This window comes from Aythya ferina (assembly GCF_964211825.1).
Source record: "Aythya ferina genome assembly, chromosome: 1".
Classification (NCBI taxonomy): domain Eukaryota; kingdom Metazoa; phylum Chordata; class Aves; order Anseriformes; family Anatidae; genus Aythya; species Aythya ferina.
Genome location: NC_140296.1, coordinates 161,048,453 through 161,067,311, shown reverse-complemented (window position 1 = coordinate 161,067,311; position 18,859 = coordinate 161,048,453). Strand labels below are relative to the sequence as shown.

The 18,859-nt window shown below is 38.2% G+C and overlaps 2 long non-coding RNA genes across 2 annotated transcripts in view; one reads left to right on the top strand and one right to left on the bottom strand.

Annotated features, from left to right (window-relative positions):
• LOC311430395 overlaps positions 1–18,859 on the bottom strand; it is a 128,261-nt gene that overhangs the window by 12,089 nt on the left and 97,313 nt on the right. The window lies entirely within an intron of this gene.
• LOC311425487 lies at positions 3,331–4,010 on the top strand. The gene is made up of 2 exons (XR_014686348.1): positions 3,331–3,416; positions 3,725–4,010. It is a non-coding gene; the product is annotated as an uncharacterized lncRNA (long non-coding RNA).

The following is an 18,859-nucleotide window of genomic DNA, read 5'->3' as shown; positions in this document are numbered from 1 at the left end:
CAAAATCTATTTATACACCATATGTTTGTAATAGGATCTCAATTTGTAAGATACAACATTAAATTTCTTGAATGAATATACTGAACAGAATAGCATGACAACTGGAGCTGAAATAACATGATGAAACATATTAAAATTGGTGTTAATATAATAATCATCTGTGTTTTGTTCCATATGGCAATTTATGTTAACAGCTAAGTAAAACCCCATCTGTTTCTTCAAAAATCGAATGTAATAAAAGAAGAAAGGTCATGATCATGAACTTCTGCCTCCAAGTCGCATTGTGTGTATTTAATAATGAACATATAGCACACTGGATTTCTATGTGATGTGCACCAAGTCAAAAGACAAGCTTTTACTCGTGCAAAAACTAGCATTTTGGATGCTCTGTATCCTGACTTACTGAAGAGCCTTGAGGAGGGGACAGCTGGCAGCAGAATGGTCAATGGCAACATAAAGAACTGATCTAATTTTTTCCTGCTCCAAAGATCCTGTCAGTACAGCATACACCTGATTCTGCAGCAATGACAAGACAAATGGTGTATTCCACACATCTAACAGGTGTGCTATGCTACCCTTCTGCTTGTACTGAAATGCGCTGACAGTACAGCAATGGGGAACATTTGTCTTTATCTTTATAACAACTGACAAGATGCATGATTACCACTGTAAGGGTATTGGGGAAAAAAAAAAAAAAAAAAAAAAAAAGAGTTCTGTCTATGAGCCTAGTTATTAGTTACGCACTGAAATGCTGACCAAGTCTAGCAGAGTAGGAATTATTTGTAAAATTGCCTTCAAAAAACATTATCTCCCACTCCGCTTCCAATAAATATCACACAGATCTCACCTGCACTAGCTTTTCATATTATTTTGTTAGCATTTATGGCAGTTTTGTAACTTAGACAAGTTCAAACTATTAATGGCCACCTAAAATTCATCACATCTGTGATTTTATTTCTTCAAACTTTGAAAAAATCTAATTATTATAATATATATATGTATATAATCAACATAAAAATCTCATGAATATGATGAATTCACCTGCCTGTGAATTTGCCCACTGTGGGCAAAATATGTATATTGTGTTAGTCTTTGAAGGCAATATTCAGTCAGAGAGTCCTCATTTGGGCATCCACCTCACATCTTGTATTGCACTGAAATACATAAAGAAAAGGTCTAGGCTGTCAGTTTCTGCCATACACATTAGCGATATTTCTTATATCAGCCCTTTAAATAGTCCAGTATCACTGAACCATCCTCTCTACAGTGGGTGAATTCCCCACTTGCTGCCTGCAAGTTAACCCAGAGTGTAACCTTTGTAACTTCTATGAATACATTGATGTGTGAATATAATCTGTCGATTGTTTAACAGCATAGTCCTGAGTGAAGTGCAACAAATTTGCTGCATAAACAGCTCTAGGCTTCCCATTTGGATCTAGGAGCTGAAATACAGAAGGGTAAGCATTTATGCAACCTGAGAGACTTATGTTAGCTACACAAATAAAGAAGATTAGGAACATTTCTTATTCCTGTCAATTATAATTTAAGCTTCATGAATTGCCTCAGAAGGCACTGTAAAGGCAAATGTGGGTTTTTCCCTACCTATGCAAGTATAGCTTCAGCTAACTCCTTTCTGCAAGGAAATTGTAACTACAACACAGCTAGCTGGGACTCGGGCATGGTTCCTTCAAGGATGTGGATTAAGAAAAGGTCAAAAGTATCTTGCAAAATGTCCTCCAAGACCTACTATGTGCTCCTCTGTGAAGACAGTGGATGAAAACCAGTGTAGCTGTGTGACTTATTACAACAGTCAATCTTGCCTAGGAACACCAACAGCTCCTGATCAGGGCAGAGCAGAGAGGATACCCAAGTCTCCAGTACAGTGAATGTTGATTTTAAATTTTTTTCCCTCAACACATGTTAGCAAAAGGGATAATTGGAAAACAAATCTATCTTTGAAATAGTTCTAACAACATCCTGTCCCTATTCAGAGTCACAGTCATGTGGTTTCTATTGCCTCCTTGCAAGCCTTAGTTTTCTGTTGCCTGTCCCCTCTGTAAGCTTCATGGCCAGGTATTATACCCTTATATCTGTCTGCAAAAGCTACTAATAAATTGCTTAGCCAGTTAGGCATATAACTAATAAATAATAATAAATGAGGAAAGTAGGTATTTAAATAGGTTGTAAAGAGTTACTTCTGTTATGGGCAGGTATCACCTCAGGAGAGCTGTTGTGGCCTCTTTCCATATTCACAGTCCTACATGGTTCTTTTTTATTTATGATAAAGTAAAACAAAAATGAATTTAGAGGGAAATGATATCACTCGTATGCCATTAAAATTGAGATATAAGCCACAGAAGCCAAGACATGCAAAGACAAGACACAACTGTCATTTTTCCTGACACCATGCAGTCTGACACTGTGTCAGACTTAACTTTGAATTTCCTGTCTTTGGTGGGTTTTTGTTCTAACCCTGAGACATCATTTAAATGTAGTTTGTCATTTCTGAATATAACTGTAACTCTTATATTATCGATAATAATAGGATACCTTCTGCTCCTCAGGGGCAAACTCTCAAACAAATGGCTTGTGAATCAATAAATAGGTTAGTCTGTTGCAGCTGAATTCATTTATTCATGAGATGCTTATCTCTCTGTAAATTCCTTAGGAAAAATCCTTAATCCTACCATACTGAATTGACTATTTATCAGTTTTAAATTGGACCTTATTAATTTTTTTTCCCATGTTGGAAAATATCTCTCACACAATGTATTTTTGTATGGAATTAAATTTCTTTCTGACTTCCTTTTCTCTCTGAGGGACTAAACCCACTGGTTAAGAATGGGAAATAACAGATGGCAACAAGCTCCCATATACAAATCTGCTGTGTCTGAGCATCCTATAAGCTCTCTTTGCAATCTACTTGCAGAAGTCTGTATGCTACAGCACAAGCACAGTCACATTTGGCTTCTCACTCATCGGTGACAGGCTGCACTGTTTCTCCCTTTGTTTTATTGCCGGCTCATTGGCATCTGCTGTAAGTAGAGATCAGCTCCATCACAAGTGAGCACAATTATATTTATAGGGTACAAAGGTACTTACAAACCCTTAAGCATAAAATTGAATTCAATGCTAAGGTTATGATTCAGGTTTTGCCTACTGACTGTGGCAGGAGATGTCTTCTCAAGATCTGGGAACTAAGAAAACAACGTTTTGCTGTGGGCTCATTTGAATAATCTCACTACTCATTAAACACAGCTGCAAGGCAAGGAATGACAGAGTTCAAAGGCAAACCAGGGGAATATATTAGTAACAAAATTATTGTCAGAGCCTTTAGGTATGTTTCCCCAATCTTCCTCAACATGATACCATTAATTACAATAGGAATGATTTTGTCATTGCAAACACTTGAAAAGGTTAGAAGAATATTCTGTGTGGGTAGCCTAAGTGTCTATTTTTAGCAATGTTGTTGCTAGAGAATTTCAAAATGCTATACAATTTGATTAAGGGCCAGAAGATGGGTTAGGTGGGGGTGCTTGTGGCTTATTTCATTTTATGTGATTGGTGAGTTGTAGAGCCCACACAGTGTGTTCTTCTAAAAATGGCTGTTGATGTAATTAAAATATATTGCCTAATTCTAATATTTTTCAAGAGGCTACTGACTGCAGGAAAAACCAGCATTCAGAGATTCACACAAGGTTATGTTTTGCTTGTGTTTTTACAGATTACTGTCATCGAGCTCCTTCTCTGGCCAAATGGCACCCACTGGCTCGTCAGCAATGTGCCATTCTCCGCCTTTTGGCAAAGGGGTGGTTGGGCTCGTGGCATGTGTTCGCTGACACACCTGTTACAACAGGCAGAGAGCACGGAGATGGGGAGGCTCTCTCAATTCAGTTCTTGTGACTAGAGGGTGCCAAAATGCTTCAGGGCTACTGAAGTGTTGACATCTCTAGTGCAATTTTCATCACTCTCTTTGCTAAATAAAATAAGCTTTCCAATATGGCCCAGGAGATTGGAGTAGTGTCTTTTTTCTTCTCTACAAATCAGAACTGCTTCCATTCTTTAATATTTATCAACCCGAATCCTGAGGGAAATATTCAGCCTCTCATTCTCCACAATATGTGTTTTTCCTCACCCAAAAAAAAACCTGCTGGATTCTATGAGGCAAAGAGATTCAAATGTATTTGATTTGGGAGAAGGGAGATATTACAAGTGCTTGGAGGACTATGTGGCAAGTGGCCATTTTTCAGATCTGCTATTGTGATCAGAAGCAGAGTGACTGGAAGGTATTTTCCATAAAATACCTCTCTGGAGCTAAATCTAGGGACTGGGGCATTGTTTGTGAAAACACGGTCATTTTTAAAGGAAATGTACTTGTTTACAAATCATAAAAAGTTTAATAGATACCTCTCCCGTAGGCAGAATTACAGCCAGCTAGAGCTGAAGAAAGTTAATTTATAAATACCTGAATTGAGAAGGAGCACTGAAAAATAAAAGACCGCAAGTGGCACTGACAAAGCTTGTCACTTTTACATCTTGTAAAAGTTGCAAAGGGAATGCTTTGTGGGAAGGAGTTACAAGAACTCTCAATTAACCCTTGGCTTGCATGGCACTTGTGCACCTGCTTATTTTCCAGCCTGGAAGAAATAACTCCGTTAAAGCAGAGCACAGCCTTTAGCAGGGGCAGGCAAGGGGGCCATGCCGTGCCATGCCATGCCATGCCATGCCATGCTGTGCCCCTGACTGCTCCTTTCTTAAGCTAGAGAGTGAAGAAGCCTGCCAGCAGCAGGTTTATTCTGCAAAGCAGATCAGCAGGCATACAAAGTTTGGTCATGTTTACTGTGGATTTAAGTCTTGTTTTGGTCCTGCAGACGCTTTGCTTAACCCTGCAATGTCATTCACAGATGAGTTCACAGGAAAAAGTCCTTTATTATAACAAGCCAACGCCAGCTGTTTTTAGCCTTTCTATGTGGGAACAAATGTCATGAAAAAGAAGGAAAGCGAATATGCTTTTCTTCATGGGGAATTAAAAGCACTGAAAGCCACGGGCCTATCTCACTGCACAATTTAATTAGACTATTTTTCAGCGGTTTGTTTAGTTCTCTTATTTATATTTAATGCGGCTGTAAACAGCAAGCAAGGAGTTTGATTCACCAGTGTAATGATGCATTATGTTAGCAACCAAACCCCTGAGACTTTGTGATCCTGGCATTTCTGGCCGGGTCAGCTCCTGTTATTCCCTTTGGGGCCCGGCATGTGAAGCACACCAGCGTTTGTCCTCGCGGGGTGGGGGGCAGGCCCACCAGCAGGCCAGCAGCTGCTGTTGCTAGGCAGGAGCCAGGGTCCTGCCGTGGGGTCGCGCTTGCTCCCTCCACGCTATCTGTTTGTCATCACAAATTACTCCAGATGGATTGAAGGAAAGTAAACTCGTATTCTTGGGAAGGTCTGAGCACATAGAGCGCATGGGAGAAATGTGGTGTTAAGAGCAAATTGTTACCGATGCTCAGGATGAGTGCCTCACACTCATCCCTAAGCTTTCAACATCGCTTTCTCTCCCAGGAGAGCAAGCTGCATGAAATGACAGGCAGGGCAGGTTGTGTCAACTGCCTTCCCAAGCGCTGGGCAGCATGGCACCCCCTTCAGCCACAGGGAGAAAGGACTGACACCAAAATACCTGGGGCCCCAAGCATTCATTTTCCCAATAGCAGAGAACTACATCTGGTGGGATTGAGAAATCCTTGCCCTCGTCATCCCTTCTCTTTGTTAGCCCAGTTTCTGTCCTGCAGTTTATCTTAACTCCAGCACCTTTTCAAATGCCATGCTCTAGGGTAGCTTCCACTTTCTGAGATATAGAAAGCAGAGATGCTTGGGACATCTGCCAATAACACACAAATGTAACAGGGGGATTTTACATTTTGTTTTTCTGGGCCTTTTTTTTTTCTTTTTTTTTTTTTTTTTTTTCTTAAAGAAAATCAAGCTCTGATAATCTAGTGGGTGAGATACTAATTGATTTCATTTTCTCAAGTCGATTATAGTCTGCAATTTCTAGAGCACATTTCGGTGAGTATATATAACAAATGCTGGATTTCATTTAACATGGAAGGACATTTTTAACAGTTTGTACAACAAATTTCTTGAGTATATATAACAAAAAGGCAGGCTGACAATGCCATGGCACCTTTGTAAGGCTTCTAGAAAGTGAAAACCTATTGAGAGGTCTCAAATATTAACTCACACTTCTAACTAATATAAGGAATACAATTTCCACTTCTTATCTAGAAAATTTTCAAAATCTTTGTCCCAGAGGGACAATTAATATCCCAAACATGTCTTACATGCTATTCTAGTCATTTCATATAGCATCGGTGTAATGGATTAAACTCTAGAAGAACAGAGGCAATAAAAACAGATAATCTAAAACTGCTCATCATACAAAGGGCTTTACATTCAAAGCTGCTGTAGACATAACAATATATCTGTACTTAGCTGGAAAGAAGGTAAGCAAATGAAGTCTACTGATGGTCTTTTGCTTAGAGAATGTTTTGCCCTCTCTATATATCTGAGAAAGAGCTATACTGGCTTTGAAATGAGTGCATAAAAATAGAACAGTGGAAAAATCCATGAAAGAAACTCAAGATGAACCTGAACACTATTTTAAGTGGAAGGCAAAAGTCTCTGTATGGAAAATGAGCAAAAAATTCTTAAGAAGGCTGATGAATATTATGTTAGTGCTAAAGAGCAAACTGTGTACAATTGTCAGATGGAGTCAATGCAATACTTTCACAAAACTAGCATGCTTCGTTTTAGAAACTAATAAGCCTGCAAGTAAATGCAAAGTTTAAAATGTTTTCTGGGATTTGCATACATTTTGCAAACAACTGGTAAATGTCAGCCTAAGGTGTGCCTGGTGTAGTTTACAGCCAAGGAAGCCATACCCTGTACTGGGACTCATTTCCTGAGCTGTCTTTCTAAGGAGGAGAAGTATTCAAAATACGGTCTTGCCCCATTAACAAAGAATGGAAAAGTGAAGATCATTGGCCATATGGGACTTCAACTTATGATTAGATAGCCTAGTCAAATATCGAAAACTACACAGTCTATCAGATCTGAATGACTCAGGATCACACTTAGAGAACTTTGTTAACATTGGCATTGCTCAGGGAGGGCTGTCTGGCAGCAAAAGAAGGGGATGAAAACCTATGTGTGTTTTAATATCAAAATGAAGAGAAAAATCTCTAGAGGTGTTCAGAAACTTCTTAAGACTCCACCCAAGAGTCTAAAGAGTGATCAGAATTATTCATCTCTTTCTGTCTGTGTCCAGAGTTTCCCCCCAAAATCTGTTGAAACAAAACACTGACTTCTGTGCATATAATCAGTTTCAAGTTCAAGTCAAAAGACTGCCATGTCACAGAGCTCCCTAGTCCATGAGATTATATATGAATACATATGATAAAAATAATGGCCATAAAAACAATGAAAAATTACATGCACTGTAATTGTAGACAGTATACTCTGAATACAGCATTTGCATAAAAGCGTTGCTTCACTTCATGGCTATATAGTGACTATGCAGCAAGCCTATGTAACTTTTTGGCAGCATTAGCAGTGCTGACTGACATTTTAAGATGCTTTATGTTACACAACTGAAATGATGGAAGTCTAGAGATATAGCCTGCAGTAAGCCAAACTGGACAGTGGCCAGGACACTCAGCTAAGTAATACTATTGGAAGCTCATGAAAAGCAGTCTTGGGATCCTTAATGACTGCAGAGGAGCAATCTAACTGCTTTACAACTCATCTGAAAAAAAAATGTTCATCATCACAGTGGAGACATTCAGACATTGGGCAGCTGGGAGGTCTGGGCTTAATTCCCCAATCTGCCGCATGCTTTCTGTGCAAATGTGGGGATGTGAGTCCATCTGTCCATGACTCTGCCTCCCTGGGACACACAGTGAAGCAACCAGCGCTGCTCCATTTGCTCCAGTCTTTTCCTGTCTTGTAAAACTGGAGTGCAAAGTGGGATGTGACATGGGATAACCCAACATGGCCCTGCCCTTGGTGGGGGCTGTTCCAGCACTAAGAAATCACCTTCTGGGGCTGGTGCAATGTGGCAGGACTGAGCACCATGTCCTGTGCATATGGGAATGCACATGGCAGAAAGTTGCATATACCCTTGGAGGTATCTGCTGGGAGTGGCCCTGATGAGCAAAGCCCTGCTGGAGGATGGGGTTCTTGTGCCTATATCTGCTCCTACAAGAAAGTCCCTCATGCCAGGAACATCTCAATAGATCTGGGCTCTACAGCTGTCACTAAGGCTTGAAAGCAGGAGAGTCATCCCAGTACTGTAATGCAAATGTGTGAGGAAGAAAACCTGCCTTGAAGGAGTGTGAGACCCAAAATAACTGATGTTTAACAGTCTGGGTCTGGGAGCATGGGCAGGGGAACAGCAGCCAGATGTTAGAACAAGGGTTTATGAAGGCTGACTCAGAAATACTGAGACTTGCTACTGGAAAAATTAATCTGGAATTAAATAATATTATGTATTTCAAAGGAAACATAATAAAATCCCCAGATACATCACTATGAATCATGTAATTTACCCCCCTAAAATATTCATACTTCTGAAGTACTGTGATATTTAAATCTAGAGATAGGGCATTCAAAGATTTAATTTTGTTAGCTATAGAATTATAGGCATTTAGTCTAAATCAGTAAAGACAGCTGTAGTTGTTGCCTAAGAATAACATGTGAGACTTTAAGCTCATTCAGACTAAAATTAACTAATCAGAAACTGCCAGCAAGATTTTGAAATAGATGCTACTATATCATCTCAGACATGGAAGAAAATGTTTCAGAATTAATCACATTAAATAACAAACTCAGCAGATTAAGAAAAATAAAATGTAAGTAAAAAAGAACTCTTTTAGGAAACTGAAAACAAAAATGGTAGTGGATCAGAAGGACCAAGAAGCTGCTCCACACAGATTTTTTTATCAGTGGAAATGCAGCCAACCAAACTGTTACATAAATCTAAATTGGTGTGCTAAGATGTTACAGATGGAGAATAGTTATCCCAGTTCTAATAATTCATATCACTAGTATAAAGGAAAACTGATTGGGTTAATTCTAACAATCATTTGAAACATTCAGATAAAGAAACTCTCAAATGACAAGCATCTACAGACGCATACTCACAAGGTCAAATAGTAATATTTGTTATAGTAACATAATGAATTAAGCGAAGGATTATTTCTTTGTTACAATAAGAGTAGTTGACAGATATATCAATACTTCTCTCAATTTATATGAGCAGATGAAATATTTAACCTAGACATTGAACATGTTAATCTGTACCTTTTCATTCATGGAAAAGAGTCATTCTGAAAGAAAACTAGACAGTCTATGGAGGGGAAGGAAAAAAAAAAAAAAAAAAAAAAAAAAAAAAAGGACAACCTAGAGAAACCACAAAGCCCATTTAAAACCAAGCCACACAATTCTGAAAACAAACTTATTAAATAATGGAAAGTGATCATGTTCAGATTGTTACATGACAAATTGCCAAATGGGAACATGCAGGGGCACAAAGGAAGTGTCTTGTCATATTGCTTCTTATTCTGCGTCCAGGTGTATGGGTCAGAGTTGCTAAGACTGAAGTCAGTTTTTAAAAAAAATGCACAAATGGATGGACTCTGGAACAAGGGGCATTTCAGAAAACTGGACTTGGAGAGAAGAGCTGACTTCTGTAGGACTGCAACTGATAAATAACTTGCATGCCAGGAAGATGTAGACCCAAATCCTTATACATTTTATATAGAAAGGCAGGGATAACCGTGGTCTTCAGTGGAAAGCTCCTTGAAGTCAATGGCTATGTGTCTGCATTCCCCTTTCAAGTCAATGGAGTGAATAAACACTCCAAGGGTAGCTTCATTTCAACCTAATGTAGGTGATTGGAAATAGGTCAGATTATTCGCACTTTAAAAACTGCTTATTTCATTCATGTGGATAAAAGATATCTGGCTGATAATCTACATGGATTTCCAAAAGACATTCAGCAAGGTCCTTCTACAAAGGCTTCCAAAGGAACTAAATAGACATGGGATAAAAAGGAAGGTCGTTGCATGAATAAATAATTGATTAAACAATTGGAAGAAAGGGTAAGAGTAAATGGCCAATTTTCACAGCAGAGGGAGGTCACCAATGGAGTCCCACAGGGACTGTGCTGGGACTCATGCTGTTTAACATATTCTTAAATGCTGTGAAGCAGAGGGTGGGCAGTGAAGTGACAAAGTTTACTGAGAATACTGGGTTATTCAGGGTAGGAAAGTTGAAAGCCAACAGTGGAAAACTGCATAAGGATCTCTTAAAATCAAATGACTGGACAACAGAACTCAAACTAAGGAAAAGTAAAATGAGGAAAATGAGGAAAATCTGCAGATACATAACAGAGCAATTTTATCTGATATTACCATTCAGGAGCAAGATCTTAGTCTTCTAATGCATAAATAGATGAAAATGTAGGCAAAGTGTATGGTTATGGTGAAAAAAAAAAAAAAAAAAAAGCCAACATAAAGAATTATCAGGAAAAGAACAAAGAGGAAAACAGAAAACAACATTATGCTTGCAAAAGAAATGACAGAGGGAAGAATATAATAGAAGATTATGAAATTGTAAGTGCCAGGGAGAGATCAGCTGGGGAGGAGCTCTTCACCGTCTATTTCTGCAGAAGAACAAGAAAACATCATCTAGTCCTAGAAGGTGGTAAGTTCATAAAAAGATGAAAGGAAGTAGTTCTTCACACACATTATACTTCAGCTGCAGAATTTCTTGCTTCAGCATCTTGTGAATGCTAGAAGTTCACATAGATTCAAAAAGCAACAAGTCCAATTAGAAGAAAAATAGTCCTAGGGTAATTAAATAAATAATTAATAAATTAATAATCATAATAATAATGATGATGATGATGAAACCAAACCAAACTTACCAAACAAACAAAAAAGCAACTAACCCCTCCCCCCAAGCAAACAAACAAGCAAGCAAAAACAAGCCAAAAACCCCACAGCATATTGTCTTAGGAACTACTGATCTGCAACTTGGAGGATGGGAGAATGTTTCCAAATTATTATTAGATGCCCAACAGCTATTAAAACTCAACCTTCTGCTGTTGGCCATTGGCAAGGGTAAAATATTGGGCTAGACAGACCTTTGCCCGTCTGGCTAGTTTTATATCGCTTTACATTAATACAAGGACATCATTGACAAGCATTTGTCTTTTGTGGCACAGTGATTTCCATGCTCAGTGCTAAAATATTAAAGGTACAACTTAAATGTGAAACAGAAAACTCTGAGTAATTTCAAAGACTGACAAAATGCAGAACAAAACAAAATGCTGAGAAAAGTTTTTTGGAAGAACGAGTGCACACACTGCTGTACCATTTACCAGATCTGCAAAATATGTGAGCTGAAAACCAGAGAGAAACTGAGACTGACAATGCAATGAGTCCTTTAAAAGAAATAATAAGCTCAGCCCAGGCTGCATAGAAACTAGTTCCCTTGACTACCAGAGACTTTTGGAATGGGAAAAAAAAAAAAAAAAAAAAAAAAAAAAAAAAAAAAAAAACACACACAAAGGTGACTGAGAGAACAAGCAAGTGCAAAAACAGGGGAAAACACAGTCTCCAATTAAAATGCACCAAGAGAGACTGAAAAAGATTCATGAGGACACCTTAGATGGCATTATGCAAAAGACTGGGCAACAAGCAGACTTTATTGGGCCTACTTGAATGCACAGACAGTAAAAATGGTCAGAAATCATTGCCATAGTGCAAAGTACCAGAGACAGAAGCATCAGGAGGGTATGACAATTTGTGATGCACCCAGCAGAGCCTGGCAGCAATTGGCAATTGATTTATTTGAACATGGAGGAAACCACTGCCTGCTGATAATTGATTATTACAGTTGTTCTTTTGAAACTAACTGAAGTAAGCAACACATTAGCCAGCACTCTAGTGAATCACACTGTGGTAATAGTCACCAAATACTGTATTTGCAATGAGCTCATTTGAGATAATGGACCACCATACACTTTGAAGGAACACTGAAGATCTGTAAAGTATTGGGGCTTCAAATACAGATGGTAGCTCTTATAACTGACAGTTTAAAGGCATGACCAACACTCACTAATAGCCAAACAGGTAATAACATGGACAAGAACTTTCTTTAGGCTTATAGGCAAGCCCTTATGGAGTGAGATGCTTTACTGGCTCAGACACTAACAAGCTGAAAACTCTGCTCTGTAGTGGCAGTGGAAAAGTTTTCTACACACCAGAGCTGCAAATCACAGCAAAACAGGGAAAAGGGCAGCAGAGAGGAGAAGAAGGTAGCAAGGCCAACATGATCATTCAAGAAGCTATAACATAGTTCTAGGTAAATCAGAGATAATGATGTGGCTGGTGGATCCTCACCTAGAAACGGTACCTGTGGAACAATTCATTTTATCTAAAATTCAGATAGAAAATGGAAAGAAACAAGATTAGCCTCAGCTGCTAGAAGACAGATTATAACATGCAACTGCTCCCCTCCCCCAATACAAATCTGATTCCTGATGCTGAAACAGCATCTGAGAGAAACACCAACTACAATCCCACCATGACATAATGCCACTCAATGCGTAAAAGGGAGATGATTCAGACCTGATCATCAAGTGGTACTTGAACTATACTATGCCATTCAAAAAGTTCAAGAACAAAGAGCTGGTGTCCTAGTGCTGTGATTACACAGAAACATTGGTAAGAGCATTTCCAGTTTTAGGTTGCTTTCATGCACTGTTAGGTAACTGGTGCAACACCGTTTACAGAAAGGCTCTTAAAATGACTCCAGGAGATAGTTTCCTGCTCACTTGCTCGGCATGGGTGCTGAGCTCAAATGCTGAGAGCAGTGAGTGCCTTTGAAAAGCCCCAGTTAAAAACAAACAAACAAACAAACAAACAAAAACAACTGTTTAAGTTTACATGTGTGGAGCATTGTTCAAGTGAGCAGTCTAAGTAAGACAAAATAAAGCTCATATAAATAAACATGTATGTTCGTATCCAAGATAAAAATTCACACCTGGGTTGCAGGAGGGTTGGGGAAGATTTGTGTGGCTGAGACACATCACTTTCCTCTCACTAGATGAAAGGAAAGCCTCTGTGATACTGTAGCCCTGTCACAGATATTCTCTCATACAAATAATGACTTAACTAAGAATTAAAATAAATTAAGGGCATTTTGAATGTCAAAAAGCAATGTATACATAATCTGTATAACAGTTGACTGGAAGAATATGTGATGTCCCTTTCAATGTAGGAGACTTCCATGCAAGTCTCTGGGAGCTATCTGCCTGATAAACCACTGGGTATGTGAGCTGAGTGGCTCTTTAAATTCCCCTGTTGCCACTAAGTTTCCACTGAACACAGTGGGAGCTTAGACATGTAGAGCAGATGGACAGACACTTACATATAGCCACCTAAATTTAGGCATCTTAAACTGAATTGTGCATTGTGACTATTCCTCTTCTCGTCTGTGACTATTCCTCACCTGGCAAATGTCAGACTAGGGAATATGAAGCCAATCATATATATATGTAAATGAAGTAATTGTGACTGTTTATCAACTTTCTGTTCTTCTTAATTACAAAGTAATCTTCATCTGTATTTTGCATAAGCAGCTACAATTACTTTTTTTTTTTTTTTTTTTTTTAAACAGTATGGTCAATTAATTTTAATTAACTGTAATAACTTTTTCTGTTACTATTTCATTTTCATAATAACCTCTTGTTCTCCCAGCTTTATTTAACCCTCAGGATTTTCTCTGTTTTTTCTTCCAAATATTGGTGAAACTTAACACTGGTTAGTTTTCACATCTGACAAGATCATAACTTGATGTGTACTGTTATCCATTAAAAATCACTTAAGGCAATTGCTGTTACCACCGTAACATGATAAACCTGACAATAGACTGTTAGTTCAAAAGAACCCAGTAATTTCATTTATTTCCCATTTCTCAAAACACCTGCAGTGACGTGAAAGAAATGTCAAGTTAAAAATAACAATTCACGGGTCATGGTATCAACTGTGGTTTCATTACATTATGTCTGTGAGCAGGCAAAAGCTGCTCTGGCATTCAGAATTTATGTGAGATGGTAAATGGCTTAATCTGTTCCATTTTAACATTATCAAATATTCAAATACCTATGAAGTGTCTCCATTTTCCTGTATTCCAAAAGGAGAACACAAGATGGTCTCCACGATGGGGTGCAGGCAGATGCAGTTGGGCTTTGCTTGAAGTCTGAGCCTGCAGGGTCTGCGTTAAGCAGAGCTGATGGCTAGCATGGTGCTGAAGGTGGCTGGCCAGCTGGGCAAGGAAGTTGGTACATTGTCATGGTGTCAGCATTTTGACAATGTGGCTTTCTGTGTTTTGTATGGGAACTGTGCTGCAGCACACACACAAAGCTTGTCTGTCAGTGCTCCCCCATGATGACGTGACATAGCCATGGGAGAATTGTTGCGTTAAAGAAAGACTTTCCAGTCCCTCCTAAATACCTTGCTCCCTATTCTGAGAGCCTGCTATTAAAAATCAGCTACCTTATCACTTAGAAATTGTAATAAGTGAATAATATTGAAAGATCTGACAATATGACAAAAAAAAAAAAAAAAGTAAAATGTACAAGTAACGTCTCCCTCCTCCTATGCATTTATCACAGTATCTAGGACTTACAGGACCTAATAAGATTATCTTCAGCTCTGAGACATGTGATAAGAAGTTTCACCCTTATTTCAAAACTACATTGCTTTAAACTCAGAAACCTTTAGGCCTGGTCTTTCTTCTCGGGAACAATAATTGCTTAGCCCTAAGTGAGACAGACAACACTGAAATTGAGAAGAAGAACTGATATTTCAAGACTTTATTTGCTTTAAGCTATTTGCAAGAAATATGAAGCTTAAATACTGGAGTGATAGGCACTTTAGAAATCCCTGTACAAAAAGGGACAGACACTCAGAGATATGGATGATTGTAGGTGTCCCTTTCAGAATGTATCCACCTAATGTCACTGCCCGGTATTTGGGAAGAAAGGATCTCATATATAAGAATGACAAAGGCAATAAAAATTTAAAACACGCTCAAGGAGAGAAAATCCATAGACAGAGAAGCTTTTCACCTTTTTTTTTTTTTCCTGAAAGCATCATGTCTGCAGCTAGTGGTTTGAGTGCATGCACAAATTAAGTTTACAGATTTCATAAAGCAATTCATTCTGCTTGAATGTAATAGCAGTAATTTTTCATGTAAGTCAGCAAAATACAATCCATAAAGGAAAAATACTGCCATTACTTTAAACTCTATTGTTCTTATTCAATCCAAATGTGAACTGGAGCTAAATAATTCACTGTGTAAATTTCATTTTTAATTTTATGCTATTCCAAAAGAAAAGAGTATGTGTGAGAGAGAGAGAGAGGAGCTTCAAAGCTTTAAATCCTTGTATCCTAATGTCTGAACAGTAAAATAATCTAAGGAGCGTGCTTCAGCAAAAATGATTGCTAGGATCTATAATAGGATTGTTATAACTCAATAGTGTTTTATAAATTTTTGATTCACTCTGAGTTTTTGACAGCTTGCCAAGTTCCAGTTTTTATCTGATCATCTTTGCATTAATAATACATTACAATAAGTTTCTCTGAAAAGTGGCCACTTTTTTCTCACTGAATACTTTACTTTTGCCAGCAAAATATTGACTTGAGTTTATAATCAATTCCTGTTTGGTTTGAACACGCTTAGCATGAAACTAAAATATTTGCTGCTAGACAGCTGCCAATACAAATGTCATCATTGTTCTAGTCTAACGAATTCCATCGGTTGCTAAATGATCCGCCCTGCAGGTTACAATACATAATGGGCTGAAGCCCAAAGCTTCAAAGACATAGGGATGCGAGTAATTGTACTTATATGAGACTCGTGATCCACTGCCTCAGAAATACTTCCTGCCAGCAAGAGCATGCATTTCCATATAGCAAGACTCTAAGTAACTTGTGGCTTGCTCACTGACAGGATTCAGTCAAGAATAAACCTTATTTTCTAAGCAAAAATGCTGAAGAAAAGAAAAAAGTGACAAAATATATTTTAGCTACCTTCCCCCACCTTCTCCAACATGAATGAAAATTGATTTTGAAGCCAAAAAATCCCACTACAAAAAGACTTATTTCTCAAGAAATATTTTGGGAAAAAGTTTTTAGTAAGATGCAAGTCATGTATCTATCTTGCTACATAATCATAATATTTACATACAGATTAATTATGCTTGATTGGTATCAAGACACAAAATAGTCTGAGAAATATAATTGTATAATCTAACTCAGTTAACTTGCTTCTTGAAGGCTTAGTACCCATTATGTTTTCCCACGTGTTAGCATGGCACCTAGAAAGCCCTGACAGGCTCTGGCATATGCACCCCAATCCCCAGATTTCCCCTCTGGGGAACAAAGCCAAATGTCCTGCATTTCTCTTTCTGCTTGCAAAATTTATGGGACAGCTATTTGATAAATCCAAAATCCATACTGAGCCAAAGGTCTACACTCTCAGTGAGATTACTTTGTCACATTGACCAACTGGAGAAGACAAGCATGGACACCTCTAGAAACTCCAAGATGGTGATGGATGGTGTACACTCTGAGGAAAGGAGAAACCTTTCTGCATCCTCAGCTTCCCCCGTTGTTAATAAAGGTTGTATTAGCAATGTTGCTCAAGCACCAAGACGAAGACCACAGGGTGAGAACATATCTGGAGAATATAATGTTGGAGTCTGGACTAAATGAAGCTGTGCTGAGGTCCATCTGTCTGAAAGACAAAACAAGTACACAAAAATGGCAGAGGCACAGAGGGACTGCCAAACATCCAACCTGATCTTTGCAGTGCCATCTTTCCTGCTACAGACAGCACTTTGACAATGTTAAATGCTCTGATGCTCTGGCATCTTGTGTGCATCTGCAATTGATAATATATGTTGTTCAGCTCATGCCCAACTTGTATATCCAGAAAAAGTGAGGAAATGAAAACCAGGCATGTGTAAGCACCACAAACCAACAGATTTTTTTATGTCAAAGAATACCTTATAATTTTACAAAATCATTCCTGATGTCCAGCCACGCTTTATAATTAATCATTACCTTCAGGGTGTCCCCTTTAAAAAATGATAACATGGAAATATGAGTTTAGATCTAAATACAATTACATATTATATTTATTGCTTAATATAGTAAATTTCTCCTTTCCTTCAGGCAACAGGGGGAAAATACAATATATGTGAGCTGCTAAACAATGCATGGGCTTAAAAGCACTGCATACATTAACTGTGTCCCTGTAGCAATGACACTGCAAATCCTAACAAAACAACATGCCCTTTATGAAAGTCATTTTCCTACATCTGATCATTAGACAGGTATTTTCAAAAGTATGTTGCATCTTTCCAAAAATTTAAATCTCTTTGAGGGAAGCACATGGAATTTTTTCTCTGAAAACTGCATGGCTTATCCATGGCAGTCCTGTGAAACATGATAGAACAGTGCCCCAAGCCTCAGCCTTGGCAATCTCGAAGAATAAACTCGCTTTATATAGTTTCATCTCACTTGGGGCAAACAAGTAAGACAAGAATGTGAGTTTGCTGCAGCTGCTATCTCCTGCCTGGAAATGGCTGTCGAACAGCTTGAAAGGAAAGGAAGACACATTCTTCTCATAGCAAGACACAAAGAACTGAATGTAGTGGGAGCTCACCAGGTCAAGGTAGTAAAAAGCATCATCTGGAATTAAAATTGAAAAGAACTGGGCACTGACCTTCTTCTACTTCTGTGACAGATCAGTACATTATGATGAATCAGTTAATGGTTGCTGCTAGTATAACTATTATGAGAGTTAAACAACAGAAATAAAATCCAAATGAAACTAATAAACCTGAACATATACCTCAGTGAAAAAAAAATAATGCTCTGGATTGCAAAAAAAAAAAAAAAAACAAAAAAAAGAGTGCTCATTATTTTTAATGTATGCTTTCTATTTGCTAGAGGTGGGCTTCCCAGTCCTCAGGTTGGGTAAAGGTGCAGATAGATGGGACTGCAAAGAACGATGAATACATGTGAATGACACATGGGACTGAGTTAAAAATTACCTTTTGTCTCACCAAACAATAAAAAGATGACAGTTTCAGATTCACTCACATCACTGTCCTTTTGCAAATCCACAACAGCAAGTCCATCACTGAAGCAGTATATAACCTTCCCCATTCCAACACAAGGAAACATAACCTACATGGTTGCAAAGAAAGTTTAGAGGCAAGAATTGCTATCCTGATTTCCCTGCTGACAGTATAAAGTGTTTCTATCAGATTTGAAAGAGTATGTGAATGCACTGAGAAAACTGACAGGAAAGTAAAAATTAAAATTCTTTCTCAAGGTCCTGCACATACATACAAAATGAGAAATATCTACCCCATGGAAGCACACGGAAAACAATTTTATAATTTTAATACAAAAAAAAAAAAAAAGAGTAAATAAGTAGGTTCATTCAGTTTTGGTTTCCCAAACTCTGACTTGTTTATACTTTCTTCTAGTAGGAAAAATTATGTGATCTTGGCTATACTTTCCACTGAAATATCAATAGATGCAGCTGATTGGTGTCTTCTTGCCTGTGAATGATTACCGTGACTTGAATAGAGATAGAAGACTGATACTCTGCATTTTGTTGCACAGAGGTTTTCTTTTGTTTTCATTATGGGGAAGAAAAGTGAGCAGAAAACCCATTAGGCTGCAAAAATGTATTGTTTGTTAGCTGGAAACATGTA